Source organism: Lithobates pipiens, unplaced genomic scaffold, assembly GCF_037356315.1.
Source record: "Lithobates pipiens isolate NorthernLeopardFrog02 unplaced genomic scaffold, aLitPip1_a1.2 Scaffold_16, whole genome shotgun sequence".
NCBI lineage: Eukaryota > Metazoa > Chordata > Amphibia > Anura > Ranidae > Lithobates > Lithobates pipiens.
In genome coordinates this window covers 192,087,610-192,113,076 of record NW_027507748.1, presented here as the reverse complement: position 1 = coordinate 192,113,076, position 25,467 = coordinate 192,087,610, and the positions used below count along the sequence as shown (strand labels likewise).

Below are 25,467 nucleotides of genomic sequence, written 5' to 3'. Positions count from 1 at the left end.
CTGCTGCTATTGTGTTAGTATTGTGAACCTGATTCGACAAAGCAGGGAAAAACATACAAACGTTGAATCTTTGGCTTATGGTGTGTGTCGAAAGTTCTAGGAAGATTCGACGGAGCAGCTAAACTATACGGAGTCATACAGTTTAGCTGCTCCATCGAATCTTCTTTGAACCTTCGGCAGACACCATAAGCCTTCAATGACAGATTCAACCTTAATTCATTTGGATTTTCGTAACGAATGCAATTTTTTACGAAAAACGAAATAAATAAGAACGAATTTCGGGAGTAACTAAATAAATTTATTTTTTGGACGAAAATTTAATTCCAAAACAAAATATTTCAGTGTGCATATGTCTAGTTATTAGTAGTGAACACTTCACTACTCCATTCTAGGAGTTTGAGTAAGTGCCTTGGTTTTATTTTTTTTTCAGTATCATGATTACCACACCAGATATCATACACCCTAAGGCCCCTTTCACACATGCGGACAGTATGTCTGTATTTCATCCATCCGTTTGCGGATGAAATACGGACATACATGCATCCCTATGGGATAGCGGGTGTCTGCGGATGAACATCTGCAGACACCCGCTATTGTCCGCCTCCGCTACTGTCCGATTCTGCAGATGGAGGAAAATCCTATTTTTCTATCCGTCTGCAGAGCGGATCTGATGAACATGGACAGACGGTCCATGCTCACCCGATCCCCCATAGAGGGGAGCGGAGATCTGAAAGGGCGGTCCCTGCACAGTGTGCAGAGACCGCCCTGTCTGCCGTCGGCTCAGCGGGGACGGAGCGATCCCCGCTGAGCGAGCAGATCATCACGGGGCGGATCATTACTGATCTGCCCCATGTTAAAGGGGCCTAAAAGTGTCAGTGCCAAATACTGTACGTAGCAGCAGGGAATATTTACTCACAGGGGTTTATTGGTACTAAAAATGTATGTGCACCAATACGACCTAGCCAAAAACAATTGTGGCAGTTTGTATAAGCTGAATATCAGCATACTGCCCAAAAAAATGTATTTATGCAATATGAAGAAAACCCATTGTAGTTGATTTCCTTTGCATAGCCTATTATACTCACTTTACAGACGATATGTTATTTTTCCAATAATGACTTATCTTAGCTGTGCTCAGCGTTCCCATTTATTTATACACACATTTTCTTTTAAATCCCATGATAATTTCCTACTATGGATCTCATTCCCCTTTAAAGGTTAATTCAATAGCTATAGTCTAATAACTAAAGTCACATCAAGTGTGAAAGCCTGTTGCAGGACATCTTTAGTCATTGAACTGTCACTCACTCTAAGCATAATTTAGTAAAGCACGGTCAGCTTTTTATGTACGGCTAGGAACTGGCAATGGTTGCGCTGTGGCAGGCAGTCATGTTGGCTTTCTTTAGTAATAATTCATTCTTGTTTGGCTGTGGGAATATAAAAATGATGTATAACCGACGCTATTGCCATACAAACTCAACTCTCTTTTTAAAGAAGAGATATATGGATATACTACGTGTTGGCTAATGGACTTACTACAACAGTTAATTGAACTTTGTGGTCATGTAGGGGAAAGGCTAACAAAGCTACAGTCTCAGCATTTTGAGGAAGTGAACCAGAAGTACAGAAAGAAAACACTGTCAAACATGTTCTGACCTTTCCTGACCCCCCCTTAACCATGATAAACTATGAGGATTCTCATGAATCTCTACTTAAAGGCTAGCCATTCTTACCTCTGGTTCTCTTATTCAGTCCCCACCCGCACTACTGTAGAATTCCCCTGCCAACTATTGTATTCTGACAGCTGCAGTCTGAATGCGCAAACAGTGACCGCGTCTGAGTGAATGCAGTCACTGTCCAGCCAACAACTTTTCACCCGACTCCTTAAATTTTTTGTTCGGACCGGGTGGTACCAACAGAGCCACCCACAGTTAGAATTTTAGCTAATTCATTACGGGTTGGTCAAATTTGGAGTCAAGTATGGACCTTGTTCTTTTCACCTAATGGTGTACTATCCTTTCAAGTGGTTCTAAAGGCTGAAGGTAAAAAAAGCTTCTGTATACAGCACCCCCACAAAGCCCTCCCTTATGCTTACCCAAAGAAATCTCGATCCAGTGATGTGCATGAGAGCAGTTCCGAGTCTCTCCTCCTCATTGGCTGAGACACAGCAGCAGGAGCCATAGCCAATCCCTCCAATCCTATGTGTGCCAGTTTTGGGGAAACATGAGAGTGTGTGTGACATCACCGCTTGTCCTGGAGGGGGTGAGAGACCGTGGCTGGCTAGTTTTGAAGTGGAGCCTGTTATTCACTGCCTAAATGTAAGTGGATATAACCATTTTTAATAAAACATTTCCTGCTGTATTACGCTATGAGTCTCTCCCTGCTTGGTTTCTGTATGTGACTTGTTGTTGAGTGATATAAGGATGGTATAAAAGCTTATCCTATGTGATTCGATCCTATATGGAGCAATTTTCCAATTCTGATATGGGTCTCACCTATTGCTGGATGGATAACATGCACTTTTGATCCCTGTAATTTGGGATCTACACCGTTTGGGGGCTTCTTTAATCGGTTCCCGACCATGTCACTGTGGCACAATGGCTCTCCTGGGTGAAATCCTGTACGTGTATGTTCTACCTTTTTTAGGCCACCTGAGGGCACATGCATGCCTGCTGCATGGCAGAAGACCCGATGCGCATGGCTGGCGGGCACGATCGCTAGCTGGTCACGTGCGTTTGCGTGCATGAGTGTCAGCATGGGGATTTTTGTGTGTAAACACATAAATCCCTGTGCTGTCAGAGGAGAGGAGCCATATCGTTTGTTCCTACTAAGTAGGAAAAACGATATTTCTCCTCTCCTAGTCAATCCTATCCCCATACAGTTAGAACACACTGAGGGAACACACAATTAACCCCTTGATCGCCCCCTAGTGTTAACCCCTTAGCCGTCAGTGACATTTACACAGTAATCAGTGCATTTTTATAGCACTGATCACTGTATAAATGGCCCCAAAAAAAAAAATGATAAAAATTGCATAAATCTTTCCCATAGTTTGCAGACGCTATAACTTTTGTGCAAACCAATCAATATACACTTATTGAGATTTTTTTTATCAAAAATATGTAGAAGAATATATATTGACCTAAACTGATGAAGAAACAATTTTTTTTTAAATGTTGGGAATATTTAATATAGCAAAAAAGTTAAAAAATATTGTTTTTTTTTTCAAAACTGTTGCTCTTTTTTTGTTTATAGCGAAAAAAAATAAAAATCGCAGATTGATCAAGTACCACCAAAAGAAAGCTCTATTTATGGGCAAAAAAGGACGGAAGTTTTGTTTGGGTACAGCGTCGAACGACCGCGCAATTGTCAGTTAAAGCGACACAGTGCCAAATTGTAAAAAGTGCTCTGGTCAGAAAGGGGGTCAAATCTTCCGGGGCTGAAGCGGTTAAAAGAGCACCTTTGAGCACTTCAGCACTTTGAGATTATACAGCACATCGAGCACCTTTCGCATATATGGACTATTATTTGATATTTTGATATACCGTATATACTCGAGTATAAGCCGAGATTTTCAGCCTCTTTTTTGAGGCTGAAAGTGCCCCCCTCGGCTTATACTCGAGTCATCGCTGTCTGCCTGCTCGATCAGCGTGTCGAGCAGACAGACAGCGGACATTCTACCCTTCAAACGCCGCGCCTCCGCCTTCGCCTGTGATAGGCGGAACACTGAATTTCCCAGCAGCCTGTGTTCCGCCTATCACGGACATCGTCTCATCCTCGTACTACGAGGATGAGACGATGTCCGTGATAGGCGGAACACAGGCTGCTGGGAAATTCAGTGTTCCGCCTATCACAGGCGAAGGCGGAGGCGCGGCTTTTGAATTTTAGAATGGCCGCCGAGGCGCCGACGAAGAGCGGCGATCCTGGCAAGGCACGGGACGGAGGCAAGGCAAGGCACGGCACGGGACGGGACGGAGGCAAGGCACGACACGGGACGGAGGCAAGGCACGGCACGGGACGGAGGCAAGGAGGCAAGGCACGGCACGGGACGGAGGCAAGGAGGCAAGGCACGGGACGGAGGCTCGGGACACAGGCTCGGGACACAGGTAGGCTGGACACACACACACACACACACACACACACACACACACACACACGGACACACACACACAGGGATGGATGGATGGATGGAGACACACACACACAGGGATGGATGGATGGAGACACACACACACAGGGATGGATGGATGGATGGAGACACACACACACAGGGATGGATGGATGGATGGACACACACACACACAGGGATGGATGGATGGATGGACACACACACACACAGGGATGGATGGATGGATGGACACACACACACACAGGGATGGATGGACAGACACACAGGGATGGACGGACACACAGGGATGGACGGACACACAGGGATGGACGGACACACACACAGGGATGGACAGGCATGTCTCACCCTCGGCTTATACACGAGTCAATAAGTTTGCCAGTTTTTTGGGGGGTAAATTGGGGGCCTCGGCTTATATACGGGTCGGCCTATACTCGAGTATATACGGTAATACTATAATGCAAATAATTGCTCATAAGCTTTTATAGGGGACATTCAAGGTCCATATAAGGCTGCTTTCACACTGGGGCGGTATTCAGGCGTTACAGCGCTAAAAATAGCGCCTACCCATTGAAATCAATGGGACAGCGCGGCAATACCGCCGGCAAAGCGCCGCTGCAGCGGCGCTTTGCGGGCGGGTTTAACCCTTTTTCGGCCGCTAGCGGGGGTTAAAACCACCCCGCTAGCGCCCGCAGACCGCCGCTAAAATGACGGTAAAGCGCCGCTATAAATAGCGGCGCTTTACCGCCGACGCCCGCACCGCCCCAGTGTGAAAGCAGCCTTACTGTTCATTTTCACATTGTTTATTTGCACATTGTCCTTATTTGCACTTTATCATTTGGGAAGGAGACATTAAAGGTCCATATTGTTGTTTATTTTGTGCATTGTTTATTTGCACATTGTTTTTCTCTTTCCCAGTATCGGGCATATAGGTTGCAGCAGTTCCATCTGGTTTATATATTTAAATCTTGAATTTGGGTACACTGAGCACAAGAATTTTCTTTATATTGCTGTCAATCATAGCCAGTGAGGAGGGAGCGGGGGGCGGGGCCAAGTGCCACTGTCTGTGTCTATGGATGCAGAAAGTGGGGTTCGGGAGCGAACCCACATGAGTGGCCCCATAGGAAGCGGCTCCTATGGGGGCACTGGCTGAAGAGGAGGAGTCAGGAGCTTCAGCCTGGGATCCAAAAAGAGCAGGATTGGGGCTGCTCAGAGCAGGTAAATAATATGTCTGTTATTTTTATTTTTTTTAACATTTTTAACTTTAGAATCACTTGCAGTACGTGTTATTTGTAAAAGAAAGACAGTGTAGAAAAATATGACCTCTCTAGTTTCTTGTCTAATATGTTCAGGCTTCAATTTTTTCCTTGGTCATTGACCTAGAATTTGTATTAAGATGTACTAAGACAATGCTGCTGTTCCATAAGTACAGTGAGTGAGCGTTGTTATCTTATGATTGGAAGTGTGTTGCTGGGAGGATCACTAGATGAAAATAAAGGTATAAAGCCTGAAAACAGTAAACTCACACAGCCACCACATCTAAGGACTGGTACGGTACAACCTATTCAATTATTGTTCTTGGATTTAGATACACTTTAAATGTTCCCAACTGTACACACCCTAAAGTTCAAATAGACTTCATATGTCTTCAATCAGAAATTGGTATTGTTATTACTTTTTTTAAATGTGCTGCCTTATATATTATACTGTCTAAAGATATAGATGTACATTGTCACAAAGAACAATGCAAACAATTGTGAAACAGATTTGAGGCAATCTTTGCAGACATTACAAGCACCACCCGTGTGGACATCAGTCAGATGGGTTGGTAAACTAACACTATGAGTGCCAACTAAGTAGAGATTAGTTAGCATTCAGACATAACAGTCATACACTTACCAATACCTATATATAGGGATATAGGGGTTGAAAGTGCCTGGTATTGAAATGGGGGCTGTTGAAAGTACCCATTAAGCCTCATGCACATGATGAGAATATCAGATGAATGCTAGTCTCATATCGAAAATGAAGCAGTTACTAAAGTTTTGAAAATCCTGGTACTTTGGAAGTGATGTGATATGTTATATTGCATTGTAATGTATTCTTTGTTTTATGAGCATGCGTAGTCTTACTCTTCTGATATTTTCAGATGAATCCTGTACTGATTAAACGAAAATTGTATGTTCTGGTATCGTATGAGAAAAATCTTCGTGTTTGTCCCTTTCGGATAATTTCGCATGAACTGTTGTGATCAGCTCCCGAAAAGCTGTGTACCAACCATCAGATTATCGCATGATTGATCCGAAAGCAGCATTTTTTTTCCCATTTTCTGAACAAGTGTACTGGGCTTTAAAGTGGTTGTAAACCCATTACAACCACTTTAACCTACAGTTAAGCCTAGATTAAGGCTTACCCGTAGGTGCAAGAAATATCTATTTTGCAGAAATAGCAGCACCGTAGACATTGGGCACAGGCGCACTGAGCGTGTAGTTTCTAACGGCGATCATGCCATTAGTGGCAGCATGAGTGACGTCATCGCTGCTCCGGCAAGTCACAGCACCGGAGCAACGATACCCAGAAGACATGCCGAGTCAACATGTCAGCGATGGAGGAGGTGAACAAGGGTCGCTTCGGGGGCTTCAATCTCAGGTAAGTAATTCATAATAAGCTAGTATGCTATGCATACTAGATCATTATGCCTTTGTCCTGCAGGGTGTGTTTTTTTTTTTTTTTTAAGAGAGGGTTTACTTCTTCTTTAATGGGAACATGCAACAAAAAAAGTAGGTGTTAGCCCAATTTGGCTGCAAAAGTGGAAATACATTTTTAGGCACTTTAAAGATGACTATAGATATTACTGTAGGTGACAGACTCCTGGCTCTGGCCATTTTAAGAAGGATAAAATTACAATCTAATGCCTATAGGGCATCCTGAAACAGCCCTGCTATAAAGTCGTTGGAAAGGTAATATATTGTCTGTTTAGCGTTGTTTACCCCAAAATAAGATCATGCTGGGCTATCTACTCCCCTCTATGATGTAAACAAGTATGCTAATGCAACCAGTGCGTTTCTGTAAAAACTACTCAGAGATTTAGGATAAAGGTTGGACATGCAACTACAATCTAACCTTCCTCAGGCAAAGGCCACAGAAACCTACAACCTTGGCTCTCCTGATCTAGATATGTGTATTGTCAATGGAGCAAGGAGGGGGGCAGAATGTGGTACCAGCATGTAATAATAGTGATTGGAGCAGATTTTCTAAGATTAGAACATTGTCTTAAAGTGATTGCAAAGGTAAATTATATATTTTTTTAAATAACAAACATATCATACTTACCTCCACTGTGCAGCTCGTTTTGCACAGAGTGGTCCCGAACCTGCTCTTCTGGGGTCCCCCATCAGCTCTCGCGGCTCCTCCCCATATCTGCTAACCACCTTGGAGAATCGCTTCCCCTAGGGGGTTACCTGAGTCCAGCATTCGGCATCCATATAGGCCATATGCATCACTTGACCCGCCTCCCAGGCGCTCGCGTCATTGGGTTTGATTGACAGCAGCGGGAACCAATGGCTGTGCTGCTATCAATATAGCCAATCAAGAGCTGAGAACCCCAGGCAGAGAGACAGCGTGTCCCACCGTGTCAAGTCCGAAGGTTCAGGTAAGTAAAACGAGGGGGCTGGGGGGGGGGGGGGGGGGGCGGTCACTGACAGGTGTTTTTTTACCTTAATGAATAGGATGCATTAAGGTGAAAAAACTTGAAGGTTTACAACCCCTTTAACAAAGAGATATGAAAATGACTGTATAGTAAATCATTTAAAGTGCATAAAACAAATAGAAATCATGCAGAAAATCAATTTTAAATATACATAAATTATTAGTATTGTTCAAGACAGCCTTTATGAATATCGAATATACAGTTATACATTGGATTACAAGCATAATTAGTTCCAGAAGAATGCTTGTAATCCAAAGCACTCGCATATCAAACCAAGTTTTCCCATAGGAATTAATGGAAATTCAGATAAAGCCACTGATTTTCTATGCAGTACCGCATTTGGCCAGAGGTGCGGGGGCACTGGAGACAATTGGAAACACTCGGAGATGCTCGGCGGCACTCGGGGACGGAGTGTTTGCGAATGTCTCCGAGCGTCTCCGAGTGTCTCCAAGCATCACCAGCGCCTGCGCACCTCTGGCCAAATGCGGTACTGCACACCCCAGTGGCTTGAATCTTGCTCGTCTTGCGAGACAATGCTTGCAAAGCGAGTCAGGATTTTTTTTTTAAGTAGATCATATTGCGAAATGCTCATAAATCGTGTTACTTGCAATCTGAGGTTCCACTGTACTGTATTACATCATGCTGAAATCATCTACAGCTACACTATGTAAATAACATACTGTATATATTATGGATAACCTATAAACCCACCAAGATTCAAATGGAGATCGCATGTTATATAAAGTCAAGGGCTTAGCTACAGAATTATGGGCAAAATAAAAATGACATATACTGTATGCTGAAGCCTGACAGAAGCATTTAAGGGACTTAAGCCTGATACACACTAAAGCCTCATACACACGATCGGACTTTGTACAAACTTTCCCATGGATTTTTGTACAAAGGGCGTCGGCTGTGAACTTGTATTGCATACACACGGCAGGACTTTTCAGCCAACTTTCACTAAATCATGTGGTTTTTCTGCTCTTTACCGCTACCTTTGGTCAACTTCTGTATTGTTGTCTGATCTTTTGCATTGGTTCTGGGCATGCGTGTTTGTACATTGTACAAAAGTCCTATAGTTTTCTGTACACACAATCGGAGTTTGTCCGATGGAGCGTAGACACGGTCGAATGATGCCTTAAAAAAGCTAATTTGCATGTTTGTTGTCAAAAAGTCAGATCGTGTGTATGGGCCTTAACAGATCTGACCTTAGTACAGTGATTGCCCCCTGCTAAGCTATTGTGTTCTGACAGGGGGACGCTCCCGCCCGCCCCCCTCGCCAGAACACTCCAATCAGAGCCAGAGAAAACAACCAGAGAAAGTTGCAGCTTCTAAAATCGCTGTTACATAGCTGCTAGTGTGACATGTTCCTGACACAGCAGGTTTGGTTGATGTGAGTCCCCCATAACATACTTTCCTGACTTGTTGATCCTGCCAGTAGATCTGTTGATTTTGCCACTTCCTGTAACACTGTGACTAAGCTTGGATCAATGTAGGCATGCATACTTTATATCTAATGGACTGCTGTAGAAGCTGACAATCACTGTAGTAGTCGGTGCTACTCATTGGCTGTGATTTACCGGGTCCTGTGTTGCACATTGACCACAGTGGGTGGCGTGCCCAGCACTGCCATCATTCACAGAACATCATATATTTTTGCAGTGAATATTAGGTGTTCTTTGATTGAATAAGGTGGAGATTGTGACATCACAGAAATTCCACTCTATCTTGTCCATTCATTCATTGAAAAAACTCCCCACAAAGTTCTCTGTGAATGATGGGAGTGCCAAGAAAGTGACTGTTGTCAGTATGCAGTGGAGCAGGACCTGGACGATTGTGGCAATCACTGTAGTAGTGATTGAACACACGTTTGTGATGTGTTTTGCCTTATTTTTTTATGACTGATAGGAAAGTATGACAGTTATGCCACTTTGAAGCAACTTTAGCCATTGGCTGCCTCTGCTGTCAATCAAATCTAGTGTTGCCGAGGGCGGGGCTGAGTCCCGCTGTCTGTGTCAATGAATCCAGCAGTAGGACTCGGAAGTGTGCCCGCAAAGGTGCCTCCAGGGAAAGCGGCTTTCCGCGGGGGCACCCGATAAAGAGGAGGAGCCAGGAGCGCCAGCGGGGGACCACAGAAAAAGAGGATCAGAACTGGTCTGTGCATAACCCTGGCACAGAGCAGGTAAGTATGACACTTTGGGTATTTTTATAAGAGAAACAAAAAACAAAGGTTTACAAACACTGTAACCACTTAAGGACCGAGCCTCTTTCTGAGATTTGTTGTTTACAAGTCAAAACCGTTTTTGTTTTTTTCTAGAAAATTACTTAGAACCCCCAAACATTATACATTTTTTTTTCTAACACACTCGAGAAAATGGCGGTCATTGCAATACTTTCTGTCACACCGTATTTGTGCAGCGGTCTTACAAGCGCACTTTTTTTTTGGAAAAAATACACTTTTTTAAATAGAAAAATAAGACAACAGTAAAGTTAGCCCAATTTTTTTTTATATTGTGAAAGATAATGTTACGTCGAGTAAATTGATACCCAACATGTCACGCTTCAAAATTGCGCCCGCTCGTGGAATGGCGACAAACTTTTACCCTCAAAAATCTCCATCGGCGACGTTTAAAAAATTCTACAGGTTGCATGTTTTCAGTTACAGAGGAGGGCTTTACCGACCACGACGATACCTCACATGTGTAGTTTGAACACCATTTTCATATGCGGGAGCTACTCGCGTATGCGTTCACTTCTGCACTCAAGCTCGGCGGGAGGGGGCGCGGTTACATTTCTTTCTTATTTATTTCACCTTTTATTTTTTTATTTTTACACTATTCTTTAAAAAATAAAAAAATAAATGGGGGCTTGGGCTGGGGGCTGCAGCACCACAGAAGATTTTTCACCTTAATGAAAAAACTATGAGGGTTTACAACCCCTGTAAGGTTTAATTTTTAACATTTAACCCTAAGCCTAGCGCTTAACTCCGTCACTAAGGCCTGGTTCACACCTATGTATTTTTTAGTGCGTTTTCAGTTTTGCACAAACACACTTCCCATCGGTGAGTCGGAGACAGGAAAATTAACAATAAAAAGTGATCAAATTTTTTGGTTTTTTTTTTAAGTAAGTAAAATTAACCCAAAAAAATTAAAACATTTTAAGCACCCCTGTCCCCATGTGCTCGCATGCAGAAGCAAACGCATGTGTAAGTCCCGCCCACATATAAAAACGGTGTTCAAATTACACATGTGAGACCTAGACCTCCTCTGTAACTCAAAACATGTAACCAGTAAAAAAAAATTTAATTGTCAGCTATGGAGATTTTTAACTACTGAAGTTTGGCGCCATTCCACGAGCGTGTGCAATTTTGGAGCGTGACATGTTAGGTATCTATTTACTCGGCGTAACTTCATCTTTCACATTTTGCAAAAAAAAATTGGGCAAACATTACTGTTTTTTTTTTAACCACTTGCTTACTGGGCACTTAAACCCCTCTCCTATCCAGACCAATTGCGTGGTCATACACTGTACCCAGATGAAATTGTTATAATTTTTTTTCCCACAAATAGAGCTTTCTTTTGCTGGTATTTGATCACCTCTGCGGTTTTTATTTTTTGTTAAAAAAATGTAAAAAGCGAATTTTTAAAAAAAAAAAATTTTTTTTTTAATATTTTGTTATAAAATCTTGCAAACGGGTCATTTTTCTCCTTCATTGATGTACGCTGATGAGGCGGCACTGATGGGCACCGATAGGTGGCAGTGATGGGCACTGATGGGCGGCAGTGATGGGCATTGATTGGGTGGCAATAATGGGCACTGATGGGTTACACTGATAGGCAGCACTGCTAGGTGGCACTGATTGACACGACTGGTGGTCTTTGATAGGCGGGTGGCACTCATGGGTATTGATAGGTGGCACTCATGGGTATTGATAGGCGGCACTCATGGGTATTGATAGGCGGCACTCATGGGTATTGATAGGTGGCACTGGTGGGCACTGGCAGGTGGCAATGGCAGGGGGTACTGGTAGGCACAGATGAGGCATAATTGCCTCTTCCTCTTTGGGACCGATGTCCCTTGCAGATAAGCCGGTGATCTTCTTTTTTTTCTCCTCACACTATTAGGGTGAGGAGGAAAAAACCCTGATTACCAAGCTTTTGGTTACATCATGTGATCAGCTGCCGTTGGCTGACAGCTGATCACGTGGTAAGGGGCCCGACCGAGCCCTTACTCGGATCTATGATCACCCGAGTCTCAGTGACTCAGTGAATCCTGCAGGGAGCATGCAAAGGGGAGGCCGTCATTTCAGGTCCGCGCTGTGGCCGCCATTCGGCTGTAGCGCAGACGCCAAGTGGTTAAAGCATGAAAATGTTTGTTTTTTTCCCCAAAAAAATTGCTGCGCAAATACCGTGTGAGATAAAAAGTTGCCGCTATTGTATTCTCTGGGGTCTTTGCTAAAAAAAACTGATATGTTTGGGAGTTCCATGTAATTTTTTTGCAAAAAAATGATGAATTTTACATGTAGGAGAGAAATGTCAGAATTGGCCTGGATGGGAAGTGGTTAATGTAACGTGGTGCTGTATTGCAAAATGGCCTAGTCATGAAGGGGGGTAAAAGCTTCCAGAGGACAAGAGGTTAATTGAACTCCCCAGAGTTATAGGAAGCTGCTTTGTAAGTAACTGCAGCCAGCCAATCAGCAGGGAGTACTAGCAACAATGAAATGTCAGCTCTTGTGGTGAAGTGCTTTATGAGATAAGCAGAGACTTGTTTGCTAATAAGGTGCCCTCCCCCTGCCATGGTGCCATGGTGCCATGGTGTCAGCTCTCACTCTGTGTCTTCTCCTCCCATGACGTCACTCTTGCCTGCCTGATAACAGCGCTGAGCTCTTCTCTTCCAGCACCCAGCCGGTTAATCCCTCTGATCTGCCTCCATGCAGTCGCAGCCACGCCCCCCCAGGCCCCCGATTGGCCGAGCCGCCCGCTGGCCGAGACTCACACGGTGACTCCGCACAGCTTTGAATTGAAGTGGAGGCGTTCGGCTGCCTCTCCCCGCTCCTTGTCACTTCTCATAGGCTGAGCGGAGGGAGGGGGTGGGGGCACAGGATCGTACACAAGTTCTACTGTCCCGGCCACAAAGTGTGCCAGTGTGGGGGGAAGGTTCCTTTAAGTGATGGATTGCTGATCGCCGTGTTCCCGGGAGGAGAAGACTCTTGTATTGGATGGCTTGGATGGATTATGGGATTCTAGCCATGACTCAGGTAAGGGACATGTGCCGATTATAGGCCGATCTTTATCGATCAGTGCTTGGCTTTGTTCGGATTCGATGTGTGGAGGGAAGAGGGGCTCGTTGTGTGACGCCGGACTGACACTGGAAATGATCCTTGGTGTGGGATTATCGCTCATCTGTGATCTCATTCTCACTACGCTCAAATGGAAACGATATATGGCCGCCATACACGCGTCAATTTTATCATCCGATCGTCCAAAACCATTATACACGACTCCGTTATATCCCATCCATTTACAGTATATGGTTCTGAATGCACATTTATAATGCGTTTGCGGTGCTTTTTTTTTTAACGCACGTGTGAACTAGGCTGATTGAAATATGTTCATTCTGTACTGCGCGGAAAAAACGCGTTCAGCTGACTTGATTTAGACCACATTTGATCTGCCAGTATGGAAAACTATTGATCATGTCGCAACGATTGTCTTAAATCTCATCGATCTGTCTATGAGATTGTATGGTGAAAGCAGCAAAAGCGATCAATAATTTACGATCGTCTCATCCAACTATCAATTCAAATTTACTTCCCCCTCTCCCTACGTGTGTCATCAGTCACATGGTTTGTCCGACTATCAATGGATTATTCCTATCAGAAAAGAAATCAATCATTTACCAAAGCAGGGGTGCCCACCGATACCCCATTTTCATTAACTACAGATATTGATCTAAGATACGATTGATCGATCCATATGTTGCCTTAGTGCTGCTCAACACATAGAAACCACACCAAAGAAGTTTTTTTTTTTTTTTTTTTTTTTTAATGTGGACAGATTTTATATTCGATCGGTATGATGGATTCTATGTCACATACACAGATATTGGGAGTTTCAAAGCCATAATCAATATTCTGCTGTGATCAGTTGGTGGAGGAGATGAAATCAAAGGGGAGCTTTACAATAGAGTCAGGCTTTGTTACAGAGCTTCAAATCAATGTGATTTCATTATGATACAATTATATATTAGTGACATCTAAATACAGTATATATCTATAGTGACATCTATATACAGTGTAATATAGTGACATCTAAATACAGTAAATACAGTGACATCTATATACCATTAATATATTCACACCTATATACAGTATATATGTGTAATATAGTGACATCTATATACAGTATATATGTACAGTGATATCTATATACATTGTAATATAGTGACATCTATATACAGTATATATAGTGACATCTATATACAGTATATATGTACAGTGACATCTGTATACAGTATATATGTATAGTGGCATATACAGTGTAATATAGTGACATCTATATACAGTATATATATGCAGTGATATCTATATACAGTGTAATATAGTGACATCTATATACAGTATATATGTACGGTGACATCTATATACAGTGTAATATAGTGACATCTATATACAGTATATATGTATAGTGGCGCACATATATATATATATATATATATATATATATATATATATACACCATGTAATATTGTGAAATATATATACATTATATATAATGACATCTTTATACAGTGTATATATAGTGACATGTTTACAGTATATATAAAGTGACAGCTATGTACAGTATATACAGTGTGTGTATATATATATATATATATATATATATATATATATATATATATATATATATATATATAATATATATTTTGACATCTGTATATAGTGACATCTATATACTGTGTAAAATATAGTGACATCCATATACAGTGTAAAATATAGTGACATCTATATACACTATATATGTACAGTGATATCTATATAAAGTATATAGTGACCTCTATATACAGTATATATGTACAGTGACATCTATATACAGTTAATATATTCACACCTATATACAGTATATATGTATAGTAACGTATACAGTGTAATATAGTAACTTCTATGTACAGTATGTATAGTGCCATGTATATACAGTATGTGTGTGTGTGTGTGTGTGTGTATATATATATATATATATATATATATATATATATATATATATATATATATATATTGCCATGTATATACTAGGAGTGTGTGAAATGGTAAAATCAGGTGAAGTTTGAATCCTGAGGATAGGTTTTGAGGCTGATCTTTGTCTTTGCATGTTCCCTATGATGGAACGATCGATCGTACGGACACGTGTGTGGCCACTGTAATAAAGCGATGGCGTCTTGTTACTCTTGACCAATCCAGTGCCTGTAGATGGAGACAAAGGTCCTAGCTGAGGTTGGAGTCCTCGGTGTTTCTAGTGTCATTGTCTTCCATTGTTCGATGGTCTGTCCTCTCCAGCAGACTTCCCCGGCTGCCCCTTGTAGAGTCCCCCCCGGGCACCCCTTGTAGAGTCCCCCCCCCCCCCCCCGGGCACCCCTTGTAGAGTCCCCCCCGGGCACCCCGGGGACGGAGATGTTGTAGAAGGCAGTGGATCAGAGGCTCCCATAGATAGAAGTCTATTAGTGAATCAGTTGCCGGGTATTGGAAGCTTGGCAGGGCTCATTGTGTGCGTGGCTTCGATGGCTTAGGTGGTAAATAGGCAAGCGGGTAACTATGGGAACCTCGGCTGTAGGTTTGTGGGAACAGAATGGACAATGGGCAGTTTGTGAACATATTTGTGCTTATGAAGGGCATTAGAGACGAGTAAACGGCCCATTTGGAGGAGAGTTGGCAGCGATCGCTTTGCTCTTTCTGTATCAGTCCACTTGACAGCGGAAAAAAAACAAAAAAAAAGCAACTTTCCCGAGCCGGGGAGCTGAACCTTCACAGGACATATTGGACTGATTTGCTCTTTTGTCAGCAAAGTTGCGAGCGATTAATAACCCCCTTTTTTTTTTTTTTTTGTTGCAAGAATGTAATGTAATAAAACCGCAAAGTGTTTCTGTCTTCAGGCGGGGAGAGAAATATTTGACTGGATTCCTCTTGGCTGTTCACATTGCTGCCTTTGAAGCTGCTATTTGTTTAGCATTCTTTCAATTATATGAAGGCGTCTTTTTTTTTTTTATAAACTATGCAGTGCGTTGGTGAGATACAGTCAGCCAATCACGGTGGACTATATACAGTGCTGATTGGTGACAGATGAGGAGGGGCAGACTTACTCATAGTGGTTGTAATCCTCACACATGGACAAATCATATCCCTCTATAGTGTGTCTCAATCAAGTGTCATTTCTCTGTGATGCCCGCTTCCTCTGTTGTCAGCTACTGACGACAAGTTTTCCTGACACTGAGAGAAAAATGGTGACAGAGGAGGGACCTCCAGATGATTGACAGTCTCAGCTCTGCTCCTGTGTGCTGTGTAAAGGGGGTGTGTCCCTCCCCTCCAATCAACTCTCACAGCTCTCCACACTGAGCTCTGCAGAGTGTAACAGCTCTCCGCCCCCTTTTTTTTCTGACAGCTCAGATAAGCTTTATAAATGCTGGACTTTGAAAGGGTGTAGAGAGGAGAAAACTGCAGATAAACAGATACAACTTATGTAGGTGGATTTGTTTCATCTCTGTGTATTACCAGAGGCCAGTCACTTCACTGGGTATATGTGAGTGTTTATAACCACTTTAACCACTTCCCGTCTGCGGCTACAGCGCCAACCTACTTTGCTGGGAGGGCGTCCATAGACGTCATCCTGTGCTCGAACGGCCTGCACGCCCCCTGCAGGGCACGCTCTGTGGTCAGCAAGTCTATGCGGCTCAGCTGATCGGAGTAAGGGGTTGATCCCGACCCCTTACCATGTGATCAGCTGTCAGCCAATGACAGCTAATCACGTGATGTAAACAGAGTCACCAGTAATCAGCAATTTTTTTCTCCTCACACTGAGTGTGAGGAGAAAAAATAAAAGTCGATAACCGACAGCTGTCAGAGGGACATCGGTCCCGATCGTGGAGAACCTCTGCAGAGGCTTCTGAGCCCACCAGCGCCACCTACCAGTGCCCACCAGCGCCACCTACCAGTGCCCACAGTGTCACCTATCAGTACCTACAGTGTTACCTATCAGTGCTCACAGTGCCATCTATAAATGTCACCAATCAGGGCCTCATCACCATTGCTACCTATCAATACCACCTACCAGTGTCTATCCGTGCCCATCAGTGACATCTATCAGTGCAGCCCACGAGTGCCCATCAGTGCAGCCCACAAGTGCCCATCAGTGCAGCCCACGAGTGCCCATCAGTGCAGCCCATCAGCGCCCATCAGTGCAGCCCATCAGCGCCCATCAGTGCAGCCCATCAGCGCCCATCAGTGCAGCCCATCAGCGCCCATCAGTGCAGCCCATCAGCGCCCATCAGTGCAGCCCATCAGCGCCCATCAGTGCAGCCCATCAGTGACCATCAGTGCAGCCTCATCAGCGAATATCAATGAAGGAGAAAAATGACCCATTTGCAAAATTTTATACCGAACTATGAAACATGTTTTTTTTTGTTTTTGTTTTTTTATTTCTGGCATTTTTGTTTGTTTAGTAATAAATAAAAACCCAAATGGTGATGAAATACCACCAAAAGAAAGATCCATTTGTGTGAAAAAAATGATAAAAATGTAATTTGGGTACAGTGTTGCATGACTGAGTAATTGTCATTCTAAGTGTGCCAGGGCTGAAAGCTGAAAATTGGTCTGGGCAGGAAGGGGGGTTTAAATGCCCGGTAAGCAAGTGGTTAAAGTCCAACTCCGCTGTTTAGAGCCTCTCTACTGCTTGGATTAAATGCTTGTCAAAGCACAGGCTTGTAGTAGTTACCTAACGCCCTGCTCTGGCCACCTCCCACACCCTACTCCTCTGCCAGGGGCTCTGGCCTATGGGAGCAGCCCCAGGGCCATCATGTACTATATCTACATCTTTAACCGCATTCCAATTCGCATAACACAAATCGGACTGACCTTCAATGGAGCCGGTTCACACATGGGCGGGGGCGGCTGCGGTGCGGCTTTAAAAAGGGTCCTGTGCTTTTTTGGGTCCGGTGCTATTTTAGGTACAAGAATTGCACCTGAACCGGTGAACAGAACCAGACTGCCGCCCTGATCCCAGCCTAAAGGTTATTGTAAACCTCAGACAAGAACAAAGCATATCCTTCTATAGTGTGCTCTTGGCTCAGTTCAGAGCGCTACGTGCCATTTCTGTCTGCTGCTTTGTTCCATTGCTATCAGCATGAGTCACTTCTGACATGTTTTCCTGACACCAAGAGAAAAAAGGTGACAGGGGAAGGCACCTCCAGCTGATTGACAGCCTCAGCTCTGTTCCTGTGTACTGTGTGAGGGAGGGTGGGGGTGTGTCCCTCCCCTCCAATCAGCTCGGAGGGCTCCCCTCACTGATAGCTGATTGGAGGGAAGGGACACACCCTGATGTAACTTCAGCTCTCTGCCCCCTGCTTTTCAGAGTGGAGAGATCCTGTTTAAATTCTGTACTTTGAATGGATGTAGGGGAAAGATGGCTGTAGACAGACAGGTACAACTTATGTAGGAGGAGAGGCCAGTCACTTCATTGGGTACATATAACAGTTTACAGCCACTTTAAGGAATCCCTAATAATGATTCCTATATCTACAGCTCTCTGATTGTTGGAAGAATACTCCTTACATCTGTGGTCATTAGGAGACATCAGCCCGTATGTACTAGGCATTAATGTTGGCTGTACAAAGACAGGGATTGCATGTTTGCCATAGTGAGGAGGTCTGTTTTTACTTGGGCCCAACAAGCCCCCCCTTCATCAAATAATCTTTTTATCCTATTGTTGAAGAATAGGGACCTTTACAGCCCCTGTGGATTGGTTAGCCATTCAAGATGGTTAGATTGCTCTGACCAATGTTATCATAGTCACTGATTAGCAATGTCAATAATAGGTCAACGAGCATGTGGAATCACAGTGATAGGAAACTCCTCTCTGTATGCTGTGCTTTATGTGACATATTCCAGTGTAGTATTTATTATGCTGTTTATATGCTGTACATAACATATTCTATACCACTTCACTCTCTACACTGTGCTGTATGTTATATACTCCACTCTGCTCTGTACACTGCTGCATGTTATATACTCCACTCCGCTCTGTACACTGTGCTGTATGTTATATACTCCACTCCACACTGTACACTGTGCTGTATGTTATACACTCCACTCCACACTGTACACTGTGCTGTATGTTATACACTCCACTCCACACTGTACACTGTGCTGTATGTTATATACTCCACACTGTACACTGTGCTGTATGTTATATACTCCACTCCGTACTGTATGTTATATACTCCACACTGTACGCTGTGCTGTATGTTATATACTCCACTCCGCTCTGTACACGTGCTGTATGTTATATACTCCACTTCACACTGTACACTGTGCTGTATGTTATATACTCCACTCCGTACACTGTGCTGTATGTTATATATTCCACTCCGCTCTGTACACTGTGCTGTATGTTATATACTCCGCTCTGTACTCTGTGCTGTATGTTATATACTGTACACTGTGCTGTATGTTATATACTCCACTCCTCTCTGTACACTGTGCTGTATGTTATATACTCCACTCTGTACACTGTGCTGTATGTTATATACTCCACTCTGTACACTGTGCTGTATGTTTATATACTCCACTCCGCTCTGTACTCTGTAATTGCACTGCACTCTGTGTTCTATATTTAACACCACCCAGCTATGTGGACTGTGCTGTATGTTATATACTCCACACCACTGTATGTTATATACTCCACTCTGTACAATGTGCTGTATGTGTTACTCCACATCATCCCAGTCTGTATGTTGTCCTGCATGTCATATACTCCCTCTCATCATCACTCCACTCTGTACACTGTGCTGTATATTTTATATCTCACACCACTCCACTCTGTACACTGTGCTGTATATTATATAACTCGCACCACTCCACTCTGTACACTGTGCTGTATATTATATACCTCGCACCATTCCACTCTGTACATTGTGCTGTATGATATATACTCCACACTGCACTGTACACTGTGCTGTATAGTATATACACCACTCCAGTCTGGACTTTGAGTTGTAAGTTCTGTATTAAACACCAGACTCTTGTGATATACATTGAACATTTTTTTTGCGCCACTAAATATTTAAATTTTTAAAACATTTTTTTACAATTTTTTAGGCTGTAGTAATTCTACCCTACTGAACAATCTGTCTGATCTTTGCTGGTATTAATAATCTTATGGAGTATAACAAGTTTGTACAAAATATGAAATGAGATGAGTCGATGGCGCTCAGGATGGACAATGGTTACAGGGTCACCTTAGTGATAAATTGGTATAAGGTCTGGGGGGGGGGGGGGATTGGCTCTGTGTCATTTCTAGGGGGGTGGGGGGGTGGAGAGATGAGCTCCTTGTAGATGATATGTCCATAGAAGTGAGGAACGAGGAGCCCATCCTTGTCTAAGGTGACCTTCCTCTCCCTGAGTTTACCCAGACCACAAGAATTGGATTGGGAGATAGCAGTGTAGAATGATGGCCTTGTTTGGTCTAGTCCACAGACCGTGCCGTCCAGCATTGATGTCGATTGATTGCAATGATCGGCCTGTAGAGGTCACACTTGAAGTTTGGATCACACAGGGAAGGTAGAGCGAGGAGCTGGGAGTATATACAGTATATGTCAGTATATACCTTCTCTGTGCTGGGTTACAATTTCCATGAAAGATTTCTTTTCACAGCTCATAATTCAAAATGTATAATTCTTTAAGAAAAATACTTCTATATTTATATCATAGAGACGGATTATTTACAGAATATTTCCATTTATGGAAACGGTGTACTTATTTTTTTTTTTGTTTAGCATCATTTCAGAAGTAGCTCTACTCTTATAATATGATGTGTGATCGCAATGCATCACAAAAGTGTGACACCTAACCTTAGAAGTCTAAGATAATAATAATAAGAAGAAGACAATAAGGTAATAATAATAGATAACAAGATAATAATAATAAGGTAATAATAATATAAGAGAATAATAATAAGAAAATAAGGTAATAATAATAAAATAACAAGACAATAATAAGATAATAAGGTAATATTATTATTATTATTATTATATTATGATAATAATAATAACAATAAGATAATAAGGTAATAATAATAATAATAATAATAATACAATAAGATAATAATAATATTAATAATAAGATAATGAGGTAATAATAAGTTAACAAGACAATAATAATAATAATAATAAGATAACAAGATAATAATAAGATAATAAGGTAATAATAATAAAATAACAAGACAGTACTAATGATAATAAGGTAATAATAATATTATTATTATTAATAAGATAATAATAACAATAAGGTAATAATAAGATACGATAATAAGACAATAAGGTAATAATAATAAGATAAGAAAATAATAATAATAAGATAAGAAGGTAATAATAATAATAAAATAACAAGACTATAATAATAATAAGATAATAAGGTAATAATAGTAATAATAAGATAAGAAGATAATGATAAGAAGATGATAATAATAGAAAGATAATAAGGTAATAATAAAATAACAAGACAATAATAATAATAGATAATAAGGTAATATTATCATTATTATTAAGGTAATAATAATAATAATAATAATAATAAGATCATAAGGTAATAATGATGATAATAATAATAAGGTATTAATAAGGTAATAATAATAATAAGCTCGGCTAATCACTATTTACATATAATCGTGGAAATCGCTGATTAGGATCGTGATGGGGTGGAATCAAGATCGCAATTTTTTTATCGATTTAATGCAGCTCTAGCATATTATGAAATACCTTACAACAAAGATCTCCAGCGCCTTGTTGTCACCACTGAGAGGTCTAACATCTTCTCCCAGTCTTTCTTCCGGGTTTGCGTGATTCAGCTATGTGATTGGCAGGAGTCGCAATGACGTCATTCCACGCATGCGTGCGGGAGCCCTCTGTTCCAGCACAAAGCTCTGAATTTCCGGCTAGGTATGCCGAATCCTCAGAGCACATTCGCCAGTGATGTCACTGGCTGCACCCAGTGCGAATATCTCCTAAACGGTGCTTGTTTAGGAGATATTCATTCTACCTACCAGTAAGCCTTAAGCCCCATACACACTATCGTTTTTTTTGCAGATTTTTTTTACTTTAGGTTTACGAAAACCATGTAGTGCAAGGGCCTGCCAGATTGCATACAAATTGAAACTCCCAAGGTTTGACCTCATATTATATGGTTTTGGTAAATCTGAAGGAAAAAAAATCAGCAGAAAAACTGATAGTGTGTATGGGGCTTTATAGGCCAGTTCCTGCTGAACCAGCTGAAGTCCAACGCAGATTTGTCCATAGACATTGTTATTGCAATAACAAGCTTCCACGCATGCGCGGTAATGTGCGCGAAAATTGCACGAAGGTATATGCACGAAAAAACATTTAAAAAGAAAAAAGTCTAAAAAAGTAGATGCTCAAACAGAAGTGTGTAAGAGGCCTTGGCCTCTGGGTGATCTTCAACTGCCATGACGCTGCACATATGATCGGTTATGACACCCGCCATTTGATGGTTTGACAGTTGAGAGCGCAAGTAATGTGACAGTTAATTTTGAAAAGGAGGTGACAGCAGATAGATTATTATACAGGATTTATATGGCACCAACAGTTTCGCAGTGCTTTACAACATAAGGGCAGACAGTACAGTTGCAATACACTTCAATACCGGAGGAATTAGAAGGCCCTGCTCATTAGAGCTTACAATCTAGGATGTCTTATGCCGCATACATACGACCTGACTTTTCAACGGACTTGGTCAGGTGGACTGGAATCCGTCAGATAATTCGATCGTGTGTGGGCTCCAGCGGACTTTTTCTTCCCAAAAGTCTGGCAGACCTAGAAATAAAACTTGCTTCAAATTTTTCTGACGGACTCGGGTCCGGTCGAAAAATCCAGTTGTCTGTGTGCTAGTCCGATGGATTAAAACCGACGCTAGGGCAGCTACTGGCTACTACCCATGAACTTCCTTATTCTACGTCATCACGTTCGAATCCGCCAGACTTTTGGAGTGATTGTGTGTGGCCAAGTCCGTTCGTTTGAAAGTCCGGCGGACCTCAGCTGCAAAGTCCGTCGGATTGTCCGCTGGACCAAGTCCATCGAAAAGACCTGTCGCGTGTACGCGGCATTAGTAGTATGAGATTTGGGATCGTACATAGGCCCATAGACATAAGAGTGCTTCCCAGACTTGTGAGTCGTTAATAGAACCAAACTGACCTGGAACTAGTATGTACATTAGACCCATCGGTGAAAGGTTGCATGTTCTTCTCCTAATTTGGCCAGACCAGGCATGTTCAGAAGCAGATCTCACCTATAGTAGCGTCTTCCTCTCTCTGCCAATCCCTCCACTGCCTTCCGATTGCCTAGCGAATTAAATTTAAATACTAACAACATAGAAGAAGCCATCGACAACTCTGGTCTGAGATACATCACCAGTCTTTTCTCCAAGTATCACCCAAACCGTCCTCTCCACTCCTCCCAAGATCTGCTCTCATGCTCCCTTGTCACCTCCTCCCATGCTCATCTCCAGGACTTCTCCGAAGCCTCTCCCAACCTCTGGAACTCTCTACCTCAATCTGTCTCTTTATCTCCTACTCTGCATGCCTTTTGGTGATCCCTGAAAATGTCATCTCTCCAGGGAAGCCTATCCTGCTTCCAACTAACAACTGAACTTTTAACTCTTCCATCATCTCATTCCCGACAGTTATTACCGTTTTTGCCCCACTCTATTAGATTGTAAGCTCTTGTGAGCAGGGTCTTTGTAACCCCCCTGTATTTTATTGTATTGTAACCGTACTATCTCCCTTTTTTTATATTGTAAAGTACTATGCAAACTGTTGACACAGTATATATAAATACTGAACAATAATAATATTTCTTTCATGAGTGTTTTTCCCTTTTTAGGTTGGCTTTCCATCTACAGATGGCGGCAATGTACCTACACTGCAGCGCTGTATGTTTTTTGGTGCCCTGCGTTAAAAAAAAATACTACAGGAAAAAAATTTTGGACTCTTGCTGTGCGTTGTCAGCCCATTTTAAATAAATGGTCTGCCTTATTGCAGTGCACATAAACACACAAAATATGCTCCTACAGCACAACAGAGCAGAAAAGTGTGAAGAGACCCCTAAGTATTGCTTTGGACTCCTCGGTGAGGGACACGCCATTGTTTCTTGGTCTTCTACCCATAAGCTTTAATCCTGCTATTTGTCTCTCTGAAGTTAATCCTCACAATACAACAGCTTGGGGGTCTAGCCTAGTAACTATGGGTGGGCCTAAGACTTAGTAAAAAAATATACACTATGTGTGTGTGTGATAGATTTTTTTAAATTGTATATAAAAACATATATAATGTTAAGATTGTTCCTAACTGCAATGTGTTTTTCATATGGAATAAGTCATAGAAAAGTATTTTTATTTTATTTTTTATATATATATATATATATATATATTTTTTAGAAAAGTATTTTTCATACATCAATTTTTAAAAAGGGAAGAAGATGGCGATTCTATATACAGTGTGGAAGTCTTCAGGCAGTAAAGGATCATTTTACTTGATTGGGAATAAAATCCTCCAACTCCGAATAATATATGAGGGGCTTTTTAGAAGAAATAACACTTTCATGTTGATTCAGGGTGTCAAATTTTACACAATCATAAAATCTTTTGTTTCCTGCCTTTTGATTTCACTGCTAAACTGCACCCAGCGGCACTGAAATCCTGCCGAACGTTCTTATTTAACTATTTCAGGAAACATTTTTTTTCTCCAACCTTTTAAAATGGGATGATGCTGTTAACTTCAGAACCTATTTAAATAGAAATTTCACATACAGTGTGTTTAGTAACAGGCGGCTGTGTTTTTTTTTTATTTATTTATTTATTTATTTTTTTACTTATAAATCTTGCTTGCTGCTTATTCGTCAAACTGCACCAAAAATGCACCTCACCATTGAAATGAATTGAAAATACAGGCAAGAACGCATCAAAAATGCACCTGTGTTGTGTTTTTAATGCATTTTTTGAGTCACATGACTGAATGAAAAATGCACCATAAGCAAGGTAAAAACGCAGCCTTTTTTTTGGCAGCCATTATCGACACTTTATTATTCTTTCAGCAAAACGCTGAAAACCCTATTTTCGGGCCGATAGTTTTCAGTGGCTGAAATTTCGATGCATCACTATTCTGTACACCAACTGTGTAAAGAAGGCCTCCAGGGTGCCATATTGCATTGAATTTTACAGAAAATGTCAGCACTGCGGGTTGTAAAGGAAAGGTAACTTTTAGTAATAATCATTTACAATGTGACCTGTGTTGCAATTTATATGCTATATTATTTTTTTATTTCCCTTTCTTTTTTTTTCTGCAAAAGTGGAGCTACC

General features: G+C 41.8%; 1 protein-coding gene across 3 annotated transcripts in view; it reads left to right on the top strand.

Moving 5' to 3' along the window:
- Positions 1 to 25,467, top strand: part of MID1 (midline 1) — a 631,257-nt gene that overhangs the window by 343,324 nt on the left and 262,466 nt on the right. Inside the window, exon 1 of one of the 3 annotated variants that reach the window (XM_077480851.1) lies at positions 12,862 to 13,095. The exons of the other annotated variants lie outside the window; for them this stretch is intronic. The gene's annotated coding sequence lies outside the window, so the exon portion shown is untranslated. Of the gene's footprint in view, positions 1 to 12,861; positions 13,096 to 25,467 lie in introns of those variants that run through there. 3 annotated transcript variants of the gene reach the window in all.